This window comes from Stegostoma tigrinum, chromosome 3 (assembly GCF_030684315.1).
Source record: "Stegostoma tigrinum isolate sSteTig4 chromosome 3, sSteTig4.hap1, whole genome shotgun sequence".
Classification (NCBI taxonomy): Eukaryota; Metazoa; Chordata; class Chondrichthyes; order Orectolobiformes; family Stegostomatidae; genus Stegostoma; species Stegostoma tigrinum.
The window spans coordinates 117,257,930-117,279,847 of NC_081356.1; the positions used below are offsets into that span (position 1 = coordinate 117,257,930).

Genomic DNA, 21,918 nt, shown 5'->3' on the forward strand with positions numbered 1-21,918 from the left:
GGTGAAGTCCACATTGATACCATTAGGCTGCAGGGTTCCCAGGCGGAATATGAGTTGCTGTTCCTGCAACCTTCGGGTGGCATCATTGTGGCACTGCAGGAGGCCCATGATGGACATGTCATCTAAAGAATGGGAGGGGGAGTGGAAATGGTTTGCGACTGGGAGGTGCAGTTGTTTGTTGCGAACTGAGCGGAGGTGCTCTGCAAAGCGGTCCCCAAGCCTCTGCTTGGTTTCCCCAATGTAGAGGAAGCCATACCGGGTACAGTGGATGCAGTATACTACATTGGCAGATGTGCAGGTGAACCTCTGCTTAATGTGGAATGTCATCTTGGGGCCTGGGATAGGGGTGAGGGATGAGGTGTAGGGGCAAGTGTAGCATTTCCTGCGGTTGCAGGGGAAGGTGCCGGGTGTGGTGGGGTTGGAGGGCAGTGTGGGGCGAACAAGGGAGTCATGGAGAGAGTGGTCTCTCCGGAAAGCAGACAGGGGTGGGGATGGAAAAATGTCTTGGGTGGTGGGGTCAGATTGTAGATAGCGTAAGTGTCGGAGGATGATGCGTTGTATCCGGAGGTTGGTGGGGTGGTGTGTGAGAACGAGGGGGATCCTCTTTGGGCGGTTGTGGCGGGGGCGGGGTGTGAGGGATGTGTTGCGGGAAATGTGGGAGATGCGGTCAAGGGCGTTCTCGATCACGGTGGGGGGAAAGTTGCGGTCCTTGAAGAACTTGGACATCTGGGAAAACAGAAACATCCTTTTCTTCAGGAGGCACCTTCAATTATTTGAGAGTCCCAGAACCACAGATTATACTGTGATATTCACCACCTCCAAGTTCCCCTCCAAGCCACTCACCATTCTGACTTAGAAATATGTTGCTGTTCCTTCACTGTCACAGGATGTGTTGATAAGTTTTTTCCAACATAGTCTTCTGTAGATTCTTAATTCCAGATATTTTGTTTAACTGAATTCAAATTCCACCATCTGTTGCAACGGGATTTGAGCCTGGATTCCCAGAACATCAGATGAGTTTCTGGATGAATAATCCAGTGATATTACCACTAGGTCATTGTCTCCCACTGTTAGTTGCCACATTCACTCTGATTGGTCAAGATGTTGCTGTTGGAGAAAGCATTAGGGATCTGCTGTCTTCCATGGTTTCTTTTCATGCAAAATTGAGTCCATGACAAGACGTGTTTCTTTTTCCTGCAAAGGACAGTTTCCTGTTTATAAAACTTCTAGCAAGCATGGTGAGACACAATGCAAACCCACCTGACAATCTTAAGTGGATTGATTGATTGCTCACTTAATTCTTAGAGCATTCATGATTGTCCAGCAAGTACTGTCAAATCATTTCTTAAAGGAGTTTTCTTTTCCTCTCATTCAATTGATGTGACATCACAAGCTAAGCAAACATTTATTGCCCATCCAAGTTGCCCAGAAGAAAGTTAAAAGTTAATCATATTGCTGTGAGTCTGTAGGCACCTATTGGCTAGACAAATTAAAAATGGCAAATTTCCTTCCCTAAAAGACATTAGGGACCTACATTGGTCTTTACAATGATGGAATGAGCTTTTAGATCAGATTTCAAAAGCGGATTTTTTGAGGATTCAAATCTCATGACCAGCCACAAGGGACTCAAGCCCTTGTCACTGGAAAATTAACCAGGGGATCTGGATGACTAGTCCAGTGACATTACTAGTGCACCACAACCTTCTCTAAACAGGAGGGTGAACAAGGGAATTTTGTAGTACAGATTTCGAGTTCTGAAAATGTGACTAAAAATGGTGGAGTGAAGCAAAAAGATGATTCAGAAGAAGATAGAACCAGAGGAATGCAGATTTCTTATTGAATTGGAGATGGCTGAAGGCATGGAGGGAATAAACTCCATGCTGAGAAAGAGTTAATGTACGTTCGTGAGCACAAAGGCCACAGAGCAACTTAAGAAACATGAAGTGGATGAGTTGAAGCATGGGGAAGTTGAAAGCCTGGCTAGGAGTCATTGATACAGTCAAATTTTGAGTAGTAAAATGAGTGCTGAGGGCCGAAGACAAGGACAGAGATAGATAACTCTTACAGTGGGGAGGGACATTGTATTAGTGTTGAAGATCACAATCAGACACTTAACTAAAGGTCAGATAGGATTCGATATAGATGCAATGGGTTAGACTCAGTCTGTGACACTGGCTGGAAAGGAGTTGGAATCAGCGTGAAGATTATGGAATTTGTAGGTGTTTTGGATTTGGTTTGATTTATTCTTGACACGTTTACCGAGATACAGTGAAAATTGTTTTGCGTGGTAGATCGTACCAGATAAAGTGCACCAGGGTTGCAGAACAAAGTGTAGAATACAGTGTGACAACCGCAGAGAAGGTGCAGATTGGGAGATCAAAAGTAAAACTGTACTTACAGTAGTTTAACATAACGTCACTAACACTAACTTGCATCTTCAAAGAAAAGAACTTTTTTCTTAATCTTCTATAGCTCGAGTTATCCAAATTAAAAGGAAAGTTATAAGTTTATATTTTTAAATGCCTGTCAGATTAATGTGAAATTCAGGGATTATATTCTTCATTGGAACCCATTTAATATGTACCTCAGACTGAATAAATGTTTCTTAGGAAATTCAATTTATTTTGTTGCATTGTATAAAGTGTATGTCCAAGAAATCTATAAGAATTCAAAAGATTACTTTGAAAAGATTTCATATTTATTTTATTCCTGTTCTGTGAATCACAAGTTTGCCAAGAGCAATTTTTTCTTCGTTAAGTATTGTCCTTGGATCTGGTGGTTTTGCATAATACAGTCATCTGTTAAGATACATTATATAGAAATATACATGTAGGAGCAGTAGTAAGCCACACAACCCCTTGAGCATGTTCCACCGTTTAATAAAGACTGGTCTTGTCACACTACATATTCACCTGCCCTGTTAAGCTTTCATCCCTTTGCTTCGCGAAAATTTAAATACCATTGTGTTGAAAAATTCAAAACTTCAACTTCCATTGTCTTTTGAGGAAGACAGTTCCAACACAAGCACCTTCGTGGTTTAACAATACTGTCATAATCTCTGTTTTACATGATGGACTCTTCTTTTTTTTATACCTTAGGGTGAAATCCATTCAGATTCGAAGACAGATCAGCCTACAGTTCCAAAAAATTTACTCTAAATTTGCCCCTCTCTCCTTCCTTCCATTTCTTCATTTGCACCTATTCCTTGGATCCTATTTAAATTCCTTGTTGTGGAAATGAATGGGAAATACCCACTCAATTCATTCACTGTGACTTTATTATTTTTCCAGATTCAATTCCTATAGGAACAACATTCACTTTGTTAACTCTTCTTTTTCAAGATCTACAGAAAACTCTGACTGTCTGTTTTCATATTTAGAACATAGAACATAGAACAGTACAGCACAGAGCAGGCCCTTCAGCCCACGCTGTTGTGCCGACCATTGATCCTCATGTATGCACCCTCAAATTTCTGTGACCATATGCATGTCCAGCAGTCTCTTAAATGTCCCCAATGACCTTGCTTCCACAACTGCTGCTGGCAACGCATTCCATGCTCTCACAACTCTCTATGTAAGGAACCCACCTCTGACATCCCCTCTAAACTTTCCTCCAACCAGATTAAAACTATGGCCCCTCGTGTTAGCCATTTCTACCCTGGGAAATAGTCTCTGGCTATTTCTAGCCAGCTTTCCTTAATTTTCTCCCCTTATTGATGCTTTTCTTTGTAGCCTATCCAGTCTTCTGACCCACCACCAATATTTGCAAAATCATATTTTTTTTATTCTTTAAATTAGATACCAGCTTTGACTTCTAAAGTTAGCCATGGACATCCTATGTTCTGACAAAACAAGGAGGCTGACCAAAGGGGAGCCAGTACATCCCTTCTCTCCTGGTTCTAACAGAAGTATGTGATGTCTGAATGACGTTTGAACCAGAAAAACAAACTGAAGTTACTTGCTACATGACAGCATACGGATCTGACTTATTATTAATTGACATTCACTAGTCTATCATGTGAAGGTGTCCAAGTGTAGTGATGCCTGTTTTGGGAACAGCCAGGCATCTCTGAAATAAAGGCTGTGGTAGTCATCAATAATTACTCTGCTGGCTTGGTATCATGTCTCACTGCATGTACATCATGCCGCAATCATACATTATTGAAAATGTCTCCACTTAATTTCAAAATACTAATACTTCCATAATGAAATATCACTGTTGCTCTGATGGCTGAAAAGTGGCAGCATGTTTTAATAAAAACGCTGCTGAATCCTCCTGCAACAATTGCAAATTTTACCTGCTTGATCAACACCCCATTTATCACCTTAAACAATCAGTTTCTCCAGCACCATGGCTGTGTTTGCAAGCTGCAATCCAGCAATTTGCTAGTCCTGTTTTGGTAACATCTTGCAGAGGCACAACTCCAGTGACTGAAAGAGATGAGGGGAGTAGGCTTGTGGGAGCATCACCACTTGGGTGTCCTCATTGAAGCCATTGACTCGGAATGACATTACCATTCCTTCGTTGTTGCTACATCAGGATGAAGGAACACCCTTCCCAGCAGCACTGTGGATCCATCTTTGCAGTTGTTCAAGAAAATAGATAACTATCACTCAAGGGCAGTTAGGGTTCAGGGTGACATATGATAGCCTTGTCAGTAACGCTTGCATCCCAAGATACAGAAGAAAAAAGTCTCATTCATTATGCATATGCACACAATAAAACATCCTTGTCAGAAAACAATGTGCCAGAAAGTGGATAGGTTGTTAGTCAAATTGTCTGTTGAGCATAAAACATGCTTTCTTTTAAATAAATACTTTTAAATCTTTTGGACAAATGCCTATCTGGCACTGAGACAAACAGTGCTGTTGAATGGGGCTTAAAAAGGATAATTCTGTTAAGTCGTAGCTTGCTTAACATTGAAACTTAATATTGAGGTTCTGAGCCTACAAGGTGGCCTGCAATCTAACAGCAAGGATTGTCAGTTCACAAAACCTCTACAGCAGACATTCATTAGCTGAAGCTGGTAACCAGGCTGCTTGTGGAAGACAGATGGGTTGTCAGTCTGATGACATCTGCCCAATGTAGCCTCAAAAGAGTTTGCAGACGTTGGTGCTGCTGCTATTCACATTTGGGCACATCAGAATTTTTCTTATCTTACGTCTGATGAGCAAGAAGTGAGTTATGGCTGTGGTTACTGACACTCACAACCTGCTGTGTTTTCGTAATTCTCTATGTCTGTCATGTTGAAACATCTTTAAAACTGATGGAAAACATGAAGTGAGCATATGGGTACTTATCTTTGCTATTGGGCAAGGCTGTTCTGGTATACAGCAGGAACTTAATTCCCATTCCCAAGGGCAATTTCTTGGAAAATCTTCTACTGCACTGCAGTTTTTATAACCACTGTTTTTAAATGACACAGTTACAGAAGATAATAATGTAGTTTGTCTTCCAAAGGTAAACTTGAAAGCTATCAAGGGGATATTGATTACATCCATTTTATTATCTCTGAGGAGGAAGTGGTGTGCTCGAAGGGTTAAATTGACAGCAATGGGAGGATTGTCAGGTAATTTGAGCAACACTTAAGTGGCATCTGATTTCATTTTAATATGTCTGAATACGGCTGCAATGTCAAATTTCGTAAACATACAATGGCTTGAAATACATTAATGTTCATGGCATTCCCACAACATACATATTTTCACCAGGCATATTGAAAGATTACATTTCACTGTGTCATAAACCTTACCAGCAAATAGACAGCAAATTCCTTTTGATCTGAAAATGTCGTGACCATCTTGCAAAATAACATACAGCAGGAAATTTAATCCCACTTCCTGTAGAGTGATTTTTTGCCTATCATTTACTGATAACTAATTTTAATAGCGCACATACACAGAACCTACTCATTCCTGGTCCAAAACACATCAGTGAACTATTCATTTCTTGCAAAACCGATTAATTGTTCTGATGAATGTTACCACCAAATACATCAGAGATAATTTTTTACAGTATTTGAAATCATTATCAATATTTTTTGAGTTCCAATTATCTTTCATCAACAGAGCACCACAGTCATAACCTTAACCAGTGCATCCCTTATTGCATCAGTCATTCTTATTATCTAGACTCATGTAAGATGCAAACATTTTGCACTAAGTTTTGCCCAGTGTGGAATACATTGTATTGTGCTTTGAAATACTGACAGTCAAATTTAAGGGCATCTTTTTTTTTCCATTCTGCACATTGACGATAAACGCAGGGTATTAGGCAGAATGTGTAAAAATGATCTGCTCATGATTAATTTTTGTCACGAAGTGAAAACAAGCTTTTGACTTCATCTGAACTTCCTGGGGTTGAAAGGCAATATTCTAACTTTGACCTACCTTTTAGCCACCATGTGCTGTGAGTTCCTCACGTATACAAGGCCTTAGGATGCAGGAACAAAAGTAGGCCATTTAGCCCATTGAGTCTGCTCCACCATTCGATGAATCGTGACTGACCTGGCAAAGCTCAACTCCACTTTCCTGCCTTTTCTCCATAACCCTCAAATCTCTTAATGATTAAAAATCTGTCTCCTTCAGCCTTGAAGATCCGTAATGACCTAACCACTTAACACATGGTAGACATATAATATTTAACATATATTTCATGATAACAACATGCAATCCTTGAGCTATATCAGTAATACGAGAATTTTGCACTCTTCAGACACAATAATGTAAATATTTTGAAAATGATGGTCTTTAGTGCAGAGGCAGGCATTTAATCAATCAATTAAACCCCGTTTTAAAAAAAAGTGACTGATCAATATCAAGTACAGTATAAGGACAGCAAGTCAATATTTTATAAGCTCCAACATCAGCAACAAACAGTGTACAAAATGGTCAAAAAGACATCATTCTCTCTCTTCCCAATCACCTTCCTCCATCAATAGCCTCCAATTCCATCCATTCCTCAAAGAGCGATTCCTTGCTGAGCTTGAATTACACTTATTACTATAGGTCTATCATCAATAGTTGCATTGTCTGCAGTAAGCAGTATGACACTAGCCTGTTTAGAAGACTTCATTTCACATGGACATCAGCTCACTACTTTCTGAGTTTGGTTCCCAACAGTACCACAGCAAGATAGCTATTTCTCATCCTTGATCCTGAAAGCAGGCTAAATCAATCACAGGAGAAGAACATCAACCCTGTGCTCCCATCAACAGGATGTTAAAAAAAAATGCAATTCCAACAAATGGTAGTAGATAGGCATAAGGAACAAGGATAATGTAATTTCCCCTACCTTACCCAAATGTAAAACCACAAATACTGTCCCAGTTGAGACTAATCACCTCAGCACTGGTTAAGGACCTCCCTGGCCTATACAATCTAACTCATTACGGATAAAACTCAATAGGCTACAGGCGCAAATGCATAAATGCGAGTTCTCCAAATAAAGAAAGTGACATGACATACAAATAATTTGAATATTATGTTTCAAGACTGAAGTCCACATTATGTTATAAACAAAGCAAAGAACAAAGAAAATTAGAGCACAGGAACAGGCCCTTCGCACCCCCCCCCCCCCAAGCCTGTGCCGATCAAGATCCTCTGTCTAAGCCGATCATTTATTTTCTGAGGGTCTGTATTCCTTTGCTCCTGGCCTATCCATGTACCTGTCCAGATATATCTTAAAAGCCACTAACGTGTCTGCGTCTACCACCTCCGCTGGCAACGCATTCCAGGCACCCACCACCCTCTGCGTAAAGAACATTCCACGCATATCTCCTTTACACTTTTCGACTCTCACTTTGAACTCATGACCCCAAGTAATTGAGACCCCACTCTGGGAAAAAAGATTCTTGCTATCCACCTTGTCTATACCCCTCATGATTTTGTAGACCTCAATAGGTCTCCCCTCAATCTCCGTCTTTCTAATGAAAATAATCTTAATCTACTCAATCGTTCTTCATAGTTAGTACCCTACATAGCAGGCAACATCCTGGTGAACCTCTTCTGCACCCTCTCCAAAGCATCCACATCCTTTTGGTAATGTGGCGACCAAAACTGTACACAGTACTCTAAATGTGGCCGAACCAAAGTCTTATACAACTGTAGCATGACCTGCCAACTCTTGTACTCAATACCCTGTCCGACGACAGAAAGCATTCCATATGCCTTCTTGACCACTCTATTGACCTGCATTGGCATCTTCAGGGAACAATGGACCTGAACACCCAGATCTCTCTGTACATCAATTTTCCCCAGGACTTTTCCATTTACTGTATAGTTCTCTCTTGAATCAGAGCTTCCAAAATGCATCACGAGGCATTTGCCCAGATTGAACTGCATCTGCCATTTATCTGCCCAACTCTCCAGACTATCTATATTCTTCTGTAACCTCTGACAGTCCCCTTTACTATATGCTACTCCACCAATCTCAGTGTCATTTGCAAACTTGTTAATCAGACCACCTACACCTTCCTCCAAATCATTTAGGTATATCACAAACAACAGTGGTCCCAGCACAGATCCCTGTGGAACACCACTGGTCACAGGTCTCCAATTTGAGAAACTCCCTTCCATGACTACTCTTTGTCTCCTGTTGCTTAGCCAGTTCTTTATCCATCTAGTTAGCACACCTTGGACCCCATGTGACTTCACTTTCTCCATCAGCCTGCCATGGGGAACCATATCAAACGCTTTACTGAAGGCCATGTATATGACATCTACAGCCTTTCCCTCATCAATCAACTTTGTCACGTCCTCAAAGAATTCTATTAAGATGGTAAGACAATGACCTTCCCTGCACAAAGCCATGCTGCCTATCACTGATATGTCCATTTTCTTCCAAATGGGAATAGATCCTATCGCTCAGTTTCTTCTCCAGCAGCTTCCCTACCACTGACCGTCAGGCTCACTGGTCGATAATTACCTGGATTATCCTTGCTACCCTCCTTAAACAAGGGGACAACATTAACAAGCCTCAGGTCCTCCGGGACCTCACCTGTGTTTATGGATGCTGCAAAGATATCTGTTAAGGCCCCGACTATTTCCTCTCTCACTTCCCTCAATAAGCTGGGACAGATCCCATCCGGACCTGGGGACTTGTCCACCTTAATACTTTTTAGGATACTCAAAACCTCCTCCCTCCTTATGCCGATTTGACCTAGAGTAATCAAACATCTATCCCTAACCTCTATATCTGTCATTTCCCTCTCCTTGGTGAATACCGATGCAAAGTACTCGTTAAGAATGTCACCCATTGTCTTTGACTCAATGCATAACTTTCCTCCTTTGTCCTTAAGTGGGCCAAACCTTTCTCTAGTTACCCTCTTGCTCTTTGTATATGAATAAAAGTCTTTGGGATTTTCCTTAACCATGTTTGCTAACAACATCTCATGTCCCCTCTTAGCCCTCTTAATTCCACATTTCAGATTCGCCCTAAATTCCCGATATTCTTCCAAAGCTTTGCCTGTCTTCAGTCGCCTAGACCTTATGTATGCTTCCTTTTTCCTCTTTGCTGGTCTCACAATTTCACCTGTCATCCAGGGTTCCCTAATCTTGCCATTCCTATCCCTCATTTCACAGGAACATGTCTCTCCTGCATGCTAATCAACCTCTTTTTAAAAGCCTCCCACATATCAAATGTGGATTTACCTTCAAAAAGTTTCTTCCAATCTACATTACCCAGATCCTGCCGAATTTTGGTATAGTTGACTTCTCCTAGTTTAGAATTTTTCCTTTAGGACCACTCTTATCCTTGTCCATGAGTATTGTAAAATTTATGGAATTGTGGTCGCTATTTCCAAAGTAGTCCCTACTGTAATTTCAACCACTTGGCCAGGCTCCTTCCCCAACACCAGGTCCAGTATGGCCCCTTCCCGAGTTAGACTGTAGACATACTGCTCTAGAAAACCCTCCTGGATGCTTCTTATGAATTCTATTCCATCTTGACCCCTAACACTCAGTGAATCCCAGTCAATGTTGGGAAAGTTAAAATCTCCTATCACCACCACCCTGTTGCTCCAACACCTTTCCATAATCTGTTTACATATTTGCACCTCTATCTCACGCTCGCTGTTGGGAGGCCTGTAAAACAGCCCCAACATTGTTACCGCACCCTTCCTATTTCTGAGCTCTACCCATATTGCTTCACTGCTTGAGTCCTCCATAGTGCCCTCTTTCAGTATAGCTGTGATATCAATATGACCAGTATTGCAACTCCTCTACCCCTTTTACTTCTCGCTCTATCCCACCTGAAGCATTGATATCCTGGGACAACTTTGCCAATCATGCCCTTCCCTCAACCAAGTCTCAGTAATAGCAATGACATCATACTCCGAGGTACCGATCCAAGCCCTAAGCTCATCTGCCTTACCTTCTACACTTCTCGCATTCAAACAAATGCACCTCAGGCCACCTGCCCCTTTGTGTTCATCATCTGCTCCCTGACTGCTATTCCCTTTCGTCATGCTTACACCCATCAGATTCCACAGTAACTACACAACTCCCTCCCATAGATGTTATGCAACTACAGACATTTTGTTGTGATTTGAAAACACCAGATTATGGAAAACAAGTGAGAGATGTACACTTGTGCCTGAAATAAAAGATGAAGCAGTTATTTGATCATATTTTCCTTGAGCAGTCCCTTAGGAGCCACTGTTACCAGCTAACAAAGTTGAGAAAAATTGACCGATAAACAGCAAATGCATATAAAAGCTCTTCAAGTGTTGTACTTTGATGGTTACAGCTGCCCAAGGCAGTTTTGAATAGTATCTCTTTGCAATATTACATTTTTCAATCTGAAACAGAATGTACACGGAATATGATACTGGGAACGCTTTTGAATTTTTCATTGCAAAACAAAACCCAGCTGGATTGCCACCAAGAATGATACTGAATTTACATTTAATTAGGTGAGGGTTATATGTCCAGATTATTTGTTGCTTTGAAACATTTATCATCATAGAAAAGACAATAACCTTTGAATCATACCTGTAAGGTGACTGTGGCTAAGTTTCCAAGACTTCACTTAGCAGGAACTGGCACGTGTCCAACCATGACATTGGGTATTTGTTGTCAATGCCTCATGAAGTCCCAGCAGATTCTGCATAGTAATAACATGGGAAAAATAGTAATAACTGGCAATGGCTACATTGCACTTTGCTGTCTCCAATATCCAATGAAGTAAATATGAAATGAAACCTTCTAAATGTGGTGAAGGCATGCCATTTGCTTCAGGCTATGCAATCATTTAGAATTGACCTATTGTAATAACCCTACTTTAACTGCTTTGCCATTCTATGTAATCACAATAAAATTTAAAGCTCTAGTTGGTAATTATTTCATTAATTAAAATTCTATTTTTCATTAATTATGTAGCACATATTTTGCATTTTTTCTAAACTTTTCCTTTACAAAGAAAACTTGGAAGTAATTATGTATATCAGTTGCGCCTCAGTTGGTATGTGAGTTTGAGGCATCAAAGAGAGCAGAAAACAGCTCATCTATCTGAACCTTCTGAGCACTAACTACAGTGCATATGGATGGAACAATGGCACAATGGCTAGCACTGCTGCCTTATGGTGCCAGGGACCCAGGTTCAATTGCAGCCTCAGGTGGCTATCTATGTGAAATTTATATATTCTGCAAGGGTTTCGTCTGGTTTGTTCTGGTTTCCTCCCATAGTCCAGTCAGGTAGATTGGCCATGCTAAATTCCCCACCTAGTGTCCAGGGATGTGCAGGCGAGATGGATTAGCTCTGGATGCTCTTCGGTGGTTCAGCATAAACCCCACTGGCCAGATGGCTTCACTCTATGCTGTAGGAATTCTATGAAATGGCATCGTCTGTAGGTTATGCATTGAACTTCTCAGAACCAATTCGACCAGAATAAACATAAACCACTTTTGATCCCAAAGCACTGGCTTTTCTGGGTTCGAGTCCCAATCTACCTCTCCAGCACAAAAATGAAACAATTTAGGTTTATCTCTCTAGACTTGAAATGTTTGCTTGCTCACTCCCCATGGATGCTGCCTGACCCACTGTTATTTCCAGCATTTTTTGTTTTCAGTACAGATTCCAGCACCGACAGCTATTGCTTGTTTGGTGTGTTGCAAATTTATCTCATATGTCATTAATTTTCTAAAAATCAGTTGTGTTATTCATGGAGCCCTGGTTAATATATTTCACTAAATTAATATCACAAAGGAAACAGATTATCTCCTTACTGAGCTTGGAGAACTCCCAGAAACAGCAACGTGGTTCCCACCTTTGCTACATTACAACGGTCACTGCACTTTGAAAAGCATTTCTTTTTATAAGGTACTTCATGTTGCCAGATAGTCTTGAAAATCCACAAGCTTTATTTTTTTACAGCACCTTCCCATCCCCTGAGCTGGTTCACTGTCACCTTCTCAAGGTCTTACCAGTGATGCCCAGATCCCATTATCCCAATCTCAAAGTAGATTGCTTCAATGTTCATAAGACAATAAAATCAGACATGATGTACACATCTTCCACTGGCGGCCTTGTCTGGTTGAAAAGCTAGCAAGACACTGTTATTGCTTCCTTTGAGCAAGACCTGCTGGATTCTTGGTGAATCAGGCAGTCCTGAGGAAATCAGTGCACTCTCTGTGCACACTTTCCTCCCAACAAGAACTGGTGGCTAATTTGAGGCAAGGAGCACCGTGTAGAAAGCCATGCTTGCTGCTTGGAGAATATTACTCAGAATCCAGGGGTGACGTAAATTACATGTTGGAACTAGGGTGTATTTCCAGGGGCAGATGATACCTGGATCAGGGGATAGGCACATGGATACTCAGAGCAACCTTACCCTGTCTTATGCCAATGTGATTGCACAGGCATTGAGTGGTTTTTGATTGAGACCACCTCCCATATTGACAATCAAAATGCATTTTTAACCTTCCAGAGGGTTGTTTGCAAGCAGGCATACTTGAAGCTGGGTTAGTCCCTTCTGTAACAGGCTCTTATGTGAGTCATTATTGGCCATGTAACTGCCTCAACTGGCAGTGGAAAAGGAACTTTTGCCTTGAGGGGACTATTATGGTACTGCTTTTAGTCCAACACATCTGACCTCAAGTCCCACCAGTGCTGGAAATGCATCAAAGCACATCAAAACAGGTTGTTTTAGAGCATGTACACATTCAGGGATCTCGTTGTGCTGTGATCTTGTCCTTAATTCTCAGCCAGGAGGCCTGGGTTCAAGTCCCACTTATTCCAGAGGCATGTTATACAGCTCTGAAAAATATAGTAAGTAAAAGAAAGATCTCGGCTTGGTACAAATGAATGGCTTGCTCAGGCATTTCAGAAGGTATTCGAGAATCAGCCACATTGCCATGAGTGACTCACACATAGGCAAGACTGAATGGCTAAGATACCAAAACTTGAGTGAACCAGCCTTGGACCTTCGTCCCATAAATTTAATTCTGGTGGAAACTAGAAGGTGTTGGAGAATTCAGTGCCCATCCTTCCCCCAGTACCTCACTTCCTTTGGGGTTAGAAGATTTTGTCAAAAAAAATCAAAGAACATGAAGGAGCAAGTGTGAGCAAAAATGTTGCCATTCATTAAATACCGAATATCAATTGTTTTTTTAAAGAAAGTTTAGAGGCATAATCCTGGCAGGGCAGGCAATGACGTTGTGATATTACCGTGAGATTTTTAGTCCAGAAACCCAAGTAACGTTCTGGGGACCAGGGTTCAAATCCAGTCACAACAGATGGTGGAATTTTAAAACAATAAAAAAATCTACAATTGCCTGGAAGGCAGTTAAGAGTCAATCAAAGGCAAAGTGGTTGACTCTTAACTACCTTCCAGGCAATTGGGGATGGGCTAATAATACCCATATCCCATAAATCAATAAAAAAAACTACATCAGCTCACCTGATGGAAACTTAATGGCAAAATATTGAAAATCTCTTATACAAAAAGCAATTCTAATAGAGTTAAAAATCATAATGACAATTAGTTTACCCCAACATAGGTTCATGACAAACAAATGTATGGGAATAATTTGACAAAGCAACTTGGTGCCTACTTACAATGAGGAATGTCATATTTTTTAACCTTAAAAAATAGTTGACAAAATCATTCACAAGAAAACAGTGCTCATAAAATCCCTTGAGACAAGCAACGTAGCAGTAAAATGGTAATAAAACAGTTAGTAGTTAGTAAAGTAGTAAATAAAGGGAACATGATCAATAGTCGTGGCGATAACTGTAACTAACTGTGTACCCCAGGGATCAGTTCTGAGAGCTCGGTGTTAAGTGTATTTAGAAATGATCTCATTGAAACATATATTCAGAAAATTCACAATTACTGAAGATGCTACATTATATTTGAAAGCAGAATATTCAGAGAAAAGCTGTCGGACACAACACTTCTCTAAAACTCACAATGATAACAGAGATTCCGTCTCCGATCTTAGCCTTTTATCGTCTGGAAAATTAGAATTTTGGTACCAGGATGATTTATAAGCCTGGGATGCATAAGATGAGATGCCATAGCCTTGTCCAGCACTATCCCTTCCATTGTTGACAACTTAAGGCAATATTTATCTTGATCACAAAGATTTCAATATTAAACCATTTAATTAAGCTAAAAGTGGAACTTTGCTAATTGTAATCAAACTATGCAGTGTAGGTCAGAAAAGGCAAACAAAATATTGGGCTGATCTTGCACTATTTTTGGTTCATCGTGAGTTGTGTGGAGCACTTTTGGAGGGTTTCTTCCCTTGAGGCCTAGCATATTTTCTCACTCTACCTGACTGAACTAGCCTCATTAATTCAAATCTTGTGGCATTCTTCATATCTGACTTCCATCAAGTTTCCAGGAACAACTTGTCACTTAGCAGGTATCTTCGAATTCACTGGAAAACATTGTTCACTCAAGAACATGCAATCAGCTCTTGGATTGAACCAGGCTGTATGTCCACATTGTCTGGTTGCTCTCACAGTGCTTAGCTGCTCTGAGCCTATCTGGATGCTGCCAGGAACCCTGCCTTGCATTGCCTTTTGAACTTTGGCCCCTCAGTCAAGTTCAAATTATTGCTGTGTTGCCATGCTGTGTCGCAGACACATAAAGTCAAGAGGGATAGCCTTTGCTCAGGGATTACTGGCATATTAGTCAAGGACAGCCTTCAATACTGATACAGGGATTGCCCAGTGCCAGTATCCTCTCCTCATAAGCAGTGAGGAGCCCAAATGCCAGTCAGTACACCACCTGTCTTATCTCTTTCTGTTCTACTGTGGGCTGCTTTCCTCATCGACTGAAAGAGAGATGATTATGGGAGATGCATGTTGGTGAGATCGCTGTTAGTGGATGATGCAGATGGGATGGTGTCCTGACCAAGTGAATAGGCAATGCAGGGGACATGCAAAGTTAGTGCTGTTGGCTACTGGAGTGTGTGACGATGAATTGGAAAATGCTGAAGGCATCAAAGAGAGTAGTATAGCATGAGACTTGGTGAGAAGTGGATACAGTGGTCAGGATGGAGTGAGTGTGAGGAGTTGGAGATAAGACGGTGGAATTTATGTTTGCGGAGTGGAGGAGGATGTGATAGATAATCAATGGAACAAGTTTAGTGAGATAAAGAGAGAAAACTCACTAACCCTGAATTGGTATTGAAGGCTGCCCTTGACTAATATGCCATAATAACAATCCTTTCAAAATCCCTTGCTATTCAGATTAAGCCAAAAATGGTATGATTTAGCTGTAGAGTGCACATTCAAGCAGGTGCTGTTAACTGGAAAGGATTTAGTTGAAATAGCACAGTGTGAAGCTGGATGAACACAGCACGCCAAGCAGCATCAGAAGACCAGGAAAGCTTGACGTTTCGGGTCGGAACCCTTCTTCACATCAAGCTTTCGTGCTCCTCTGACGCTGCTTGGCCTGCTGTGTTCATCCAGCCCGACACCTTGTTATCTCAGATTCTCCAGCATCATCAGTTCCCACTATCTCTGCACCAATTCAATAATGGTTGGTTTTCACAATCCTCTGATGAAGAGAACATAGACTACCATTACTCTGTATTGCTCTGGTCAGAATTTACTTGGATCACGGGTAGGTTAAGGTACTACACAGTCAACTCAATGAGCTCAAATAAATTATTTTGAGAAAATGTTATTTTGTTTTGAAGATTATGGATGTAGCTAGATGACAGGGAAAATAAATACAATTACCATGTCCTGTCACCATCTATGAATGCATATGGGTGAGTGGATTCCAGGTCCTGTGTCAATATTGCTTTGCACTCATTGACATGGAGTTGTACAACAGAAGTTGCTGGAAAAGCAACAGAGGAAGGGTCACCGGACCCAAACCATTAACTCTGATTTTTCTTCACAGATGCTGCCAGACCTGCTGAGCTTTTCAAGCAACTTCTGTTTTTGTTCCTGATTTACAGCATTCACAGTTCTTTTGGTTTTTATTGGGTTAAGTTGATTTTTGATTTGCCATTTTTCTGTGTGGAAGAGCACTTAACTCCATTTAACCCCATCAGTGATGATGTTTTCAGGGTCCCATGAATTTATTTCAGATTGTGTGCTTAGAATTGATTTGAAGCAGATTTACCAAAAGATGCATAGTCTTATTGTATAGATAAATTGACCATCTGTTTGTAACTTTCCATATGAAAAGCTGCTAGACTCAAATAGTTGCAAAACAATCCCTTTGTACTTAATCAGAAATGATTTGTATTACCTGACTTCTGCAAAAGATTTAGAATACATGTGTATTACATTCGAAGCATCACAATTTATGAGAATCTGACCTTTTTTCCAGTTCTTGGCTTCACTGAGTTTACCTTGCAGCCACGAATCAGCAATGGGAGCTAATATAACGCACTTTCAATTGCTCCATTTCATCAATATCCCCAACGCATAGAAGTTTCTTCTTCCTTTTACTGAGTTTAAATTTGCTCCTGTGAAATCGCACTTTATTCAGCATCTGCCACCCTTCAATGTAAATGATATCCTTGTCGTTCTGTCAAGATCTTGGCCAAGGTAAAACTTAAATAAACCATGTGTTGTCCCACAAATAAGAAACATTTGCTGTTTCTTTAATAAAGTTGACAAATGCAGTAACAACACCATTGATGGAGTAAAATTGAATGCCCGGCATAATGGTGCAAAGCTTTTTTTCAAATCATCCCAGTGTTTGTTTTAGATATGTGTTTCAATATATCAGCAGCATGGTGACATCACCAGTGTGTGGCAGACATTTCCCAGACATTGTGGGCTGTTAACTTAATCATCAAAACAGCTTCATTTGTCAAGGGTTACCCAACAACTCACTGAGAGTTAGGTTCTGTGCTTTGATAACCTGCCAATGAACCAGTGATCACTTTTGATCACCTAGAAAGCTCAAGGTGTGCTGTGATTTGGTATAATCAATTTTGAATGGAGCAGAACTCATGCAGTAAACATTAAAGCCATCCAACATTGTGTGTTATGCATCTTTTGTACAGCACATTAAATAACTTTTAAAAGCATTACAAATTAGTCCAAGGAGGGGAACAGTGATTAATTCAGTGAATTTTTTCCATGATAAATGAAGCCTAGTTTGTTAATTGAGAAATAATGGGTCTCCAAAGTGATTTATTTCCACAAATTAAAGGTCAGATTTGAAAAGTTGCTACTTAAATCACAATTGACCCCCTTAACAGACCAGTTTGAAATCATAAACCTAACAACCGCTAAGGAGACATTTACTTCACTGTAATGAGTAGATTTTTCTACAGTAAAATATCCTATTAAAAATCCACCCCTCATTTCATTACATTCCGTAAAATTGATTAACTGCCTTCTATAAAATATGATTGTTGTGTCCCTCTGCTACAAATCATTTAGTGTAGTTGCTTTCAGCCAAATGAACAATTGCTATTTTTTTCCATTTATATTCATTTTTCCTTTTCAATTTTGGGCTAAATTTCATTTTTCTCAGCTCATAAAAGTTTCTATTTTCTTGCAGCATTGAGTACTTGTGCTTTTGCTTGAAGAGGACATAGATAACACCACTGTGCCTCGATGATCTGTGGTACCCCAGGGAGTACACTTCCTACTCCAGTCTGAATCTTCCCACTTCCCACAGCATGCTCCCACTGTGAATGCTAAATTTGTGTAAATTATTGCGAGATAATTGGCTCATTCTCAGAGTTGACCATTTCCCACAAGCTAGTTGCCTGAGGCCAACCAACCTCACTTCCTTTCACGAGACTTCGGGGTCCCAAAATCCCATTGAAACACAGCACACAGTCCCTGAACAAAGTGGAGATTCTTGACGGACCATGTTGATTCTGGATTTGGTTCATTAGAGATGCCAGTGAAAATGGATGAGATATATTTCAAATGGTGATAAATAGTCAGCCATTCTTACAGTTCAATTCAATTTATTCTAAGGATTTTGTTCAATGAAGAATGGACAGAATCCAGAACCATCATTGATGCTTCATATGTGCATGAGGGTTGTTTTTCCGACTGCAAACCTATAACAAGTGGTGTTCCACAGGGTTCGGTACCGAACCATATAAACCATATAACCATTGAATCTCTACAGTGTGGAAGCAGGCCATTCAACCCATTGAGTCCACACCAACATTCTGAAGAGCATCCTACCCAGGCCACCCAGACCCAGCCTCCTATCCTATTCCTGTAACCCTGTATTTTTCACGGCTAATCCACACTATCTGCTCAACTTTGGACTGCTAGAAGAAACTTGAAAATCTAGGAGGAAACCCACGCAGACACAGGGGGAATGTGCAAACTCCACACAAGCAGTCATCTGTGGGTGGTACTGAACCCAGGTCCCTGGCACTGTGAGTTGAACTACTGAGCAGCTGTGTTGCCCTGCATCCATTTTTCTCCATCTTTCACAAAAATGATTTGGGTAAGAATATATTGGAGGCATGATTGATAAGTTTTCAGATGACATTAAAATTAGTGTTAAAGTGAAGAAGGTTATGTAAGATTCTAAAGAGGTCTTGATTAGTTGGGTCAATAGGCTGAGGAGTGGCAGATAGAGTTTAACTTGGATAAATGAGATGTACTGCATTTTGGTCAAACAAACAAGAACAGGTCTGATACAATTAAAAGCCAAAATAACTGTGGATGCTGTAAATCAGGAACAAAAACAGAAGTTGTTGGAAAAGTTCAGCAGGTCTGGCAGCATCTGTGAAGAAAACAATCAGAGTTAATATTTCGGGTCCGGTGACCCTTCCTTAGAACTGGAGTTCTTGTTTTGGTTCCTGATACAATTAATGGTAGGACTCTGGGTAGTGTTGTGGAACAGGCAGACCATGGGATTCAGGTACACAATTCTTTGAACTTTAAACAGGGTGGTTAAGAGGGTGTTTAGCACGCTTGCCTCCATTCCTCAGGCTTTTGAGTAGAGGAGTTGGCATGTCATATTGCGGTTGTACAGGACATTGGTGGGGGCTCTTCTGGAGCACTGTGTATGGTTCTGGTCACCCTGCTGTAGGAAAGATATTATTAAACTGGAGACTGTCCAGTAAATGTTGCCATGAATGGAGAGTTTAAGTTATTAAAGCAGGCTGGGACTTTTATCACTGAGCACAGGATGTTGAGGGATGACCTTGCAGAGGTTTATAAAATCATGAAGGGCACAGATAAGGTGAATAGCAAGTGTCTTTTCGCTCGGGTGTGGGAGTTCAAAACTCAAAACTTTTAACAAGAGAGGAGAAAGTCTTAAAAAGGACATGAGGGGCAAACATTTTTACACAGAGAGTAGTTCATGTGTGGAGTGATCTGCCAGAGGAAGTGATAGACGTGAGTACAGCTATAACATTTAAGTAACTAGACAGGAAAGGTTTGGAGGGATATGGCCTAAATGCAGGCAAGTAGGACGAGTTCAGTTTGCAACGTGATTGGGATGGACGAGTTGGTCCAAGAGGTCCGTTCTCATGCTGTATGCCTCTTTGTGACCATAAGCATTCCATGAAATTGTCAAGTTTCCATACAATGTTGCAGGTCTGCATTCACGGTGTATTAATTTCACATCTCAAGAAATGATAATTCACTGCAGTGACATATGGAAAATGATATTTTACAGTAGAGAAACCATGCCTAAAGGCATTCATTTCCTCTGGTACCGTGCAGGTTTGAATGAACACCCTTATTGTATTATTTAAAGAAGGTCATTAGCTCATTTTGTGCAAACACATTAATCTGTGTATGGCCAAAGGAAATTAAACCTGGTTTCATTTTGAGAATGTTTTCTATGTGAACCACATCTCTAAGAGGGAAAAAGAAGCAAAACATGGACAATATTCACATAACTAATAGATGAAATATAATACACCAAAATTTGGTGAACACGACATTCCATTATTACTGTGTAAATCGGCCGACAATTTGTAATAAGGAAGACATATGTTATGATTTGTTAATCACCATAACTTATTGGTTGATTTGTGATGGCTCATATTTAGCTTTGTCATATTGTCTTTTTAAAGTTCCTTTCATTTTTTTAAATAAGTGTGTAACATTTGCACATACATTATCCACAGAACTCATCACAGAAAGTTGTCTCGAAATGAAGAGTGGAAATACTCTTTCAATGATGCAATGATTATTTATGAATGACAATCAGTCTCCTTTGTCAGAAAATAAACACTTATAAATTAGGAGTCTCATTCACTTGGGAAACAAACTGTTGGAGATTTAAAATGACAACTTTTAAATTAAATATTTTTGCCCTTGAAACTTTTTCTTTCACTTCCATTTTTAACTCTCCTAATGGAATTTTTTATTTCTTCTATTTCTTTCTCAATACTTGATTTGGCTCTACTTCCGGCTTCGAATCTGGCCTTCTATTTCTTAACTCCCAATGATCAAAGAAATATACAATTTTTCTGTTTATGGCTTGTATTTCCAGTGAGTTGTGATGCATTAAAAAGTCTAAAGTTGAGTGCTGCTTGTTGCTCTCATCTGGCAAACTTTGGCTCAGTGTTGCATCATTAACAAAATATTCTTCACGTCCCTTGACTTGATTCCCTCTTAGGAAAGCAGCATTTCCAATATTGTACATACAATATATAAAGGATACCGAGGAATAAGATCAGACTGAATTAAACATAGACTAATAGATGGCTGGCAGGAAGATACAAGATGCAATCCAACCATTCTGGGATTGTCATCAATTGAAAAATACTCGTAAATTTCAACAAATTAAAGAGTTAAAATGTTAAAATTCCACAGTCCATTTAGTTGAAATTTGTAAAGATCATATCACAAATAATTTAGGGGAAAGAAGAAAGTAATAATTTTAGTCTTCTCTTGTTAAGGTAACATGCAGTGGGCCCAAGAGGTTCATGGAAAGATGTGATTTTTATTTAAACACAGTAGTTAATTCCGAACATGTGTCACAAGATTTTTTACTCCAGTTCAGTGATATCTGTAGCACCACCAAAGTATTTCCCTCCTGGAGCTACCAACCTCACCTATTCCAATCCATTCCCTGCTTAAAACGTTCCTACTTAATCAGAAATTCCAAACTGAATAAAGATCACTTCTAAAAACAAGCAAACTTTATGGTTTCATTTTTTTCTATGAGTGCTGAGAACCTTCTCCATGTGTGAACCGATTCCCAGAAAAAATTAACAACAGTTTGTATTTATTCAGCACCATTCATGTGTGAATTTGCTTCATCACTTTGCAGAACAGAAACAGATGCTAAGCAGGAACAGGAAAAGATTTACAACAAGTTACAGAAGGCGAGGTCAAAGACATGGATTTTTTAGATGATTCCTGAAAGCAGGAGGCTTACGGAATGTGTGTAGTACCAAGGTGCACGAGTGAAGCAATGCCCAGTACCCTTGAGATAGGAAAATGAAGGGTGGAAACCAATATATTATGAAGAACAAAGAAGAGGCATAACTGGCAAAGGTT

The 21,918-nt window shown here is 40.2% G+C and overlaps 1 protein-coding gene across 1 annotated transcript in view; it reads right to left on the reverse strand.

Moving 5' to 3' along the window:
* The window catches only part of tenm3 (teneurin transmembrane protein 3), a 3,293,451-nt gene that overhangs the window by 1,636,483 nt on the left and 1,635,050 nt on the right, over positions 1-21,918 (reverse strand). The window contains exon 7 of the mRNA XM_059644858.1: positions 10,992-11,103. The gene's annotated coding sequence lies outside the window, so the exon portion shown is untranslated. The remainder of the gene's footprint in view (positions 1-10,991; positions 11,104-21,918) is intronic.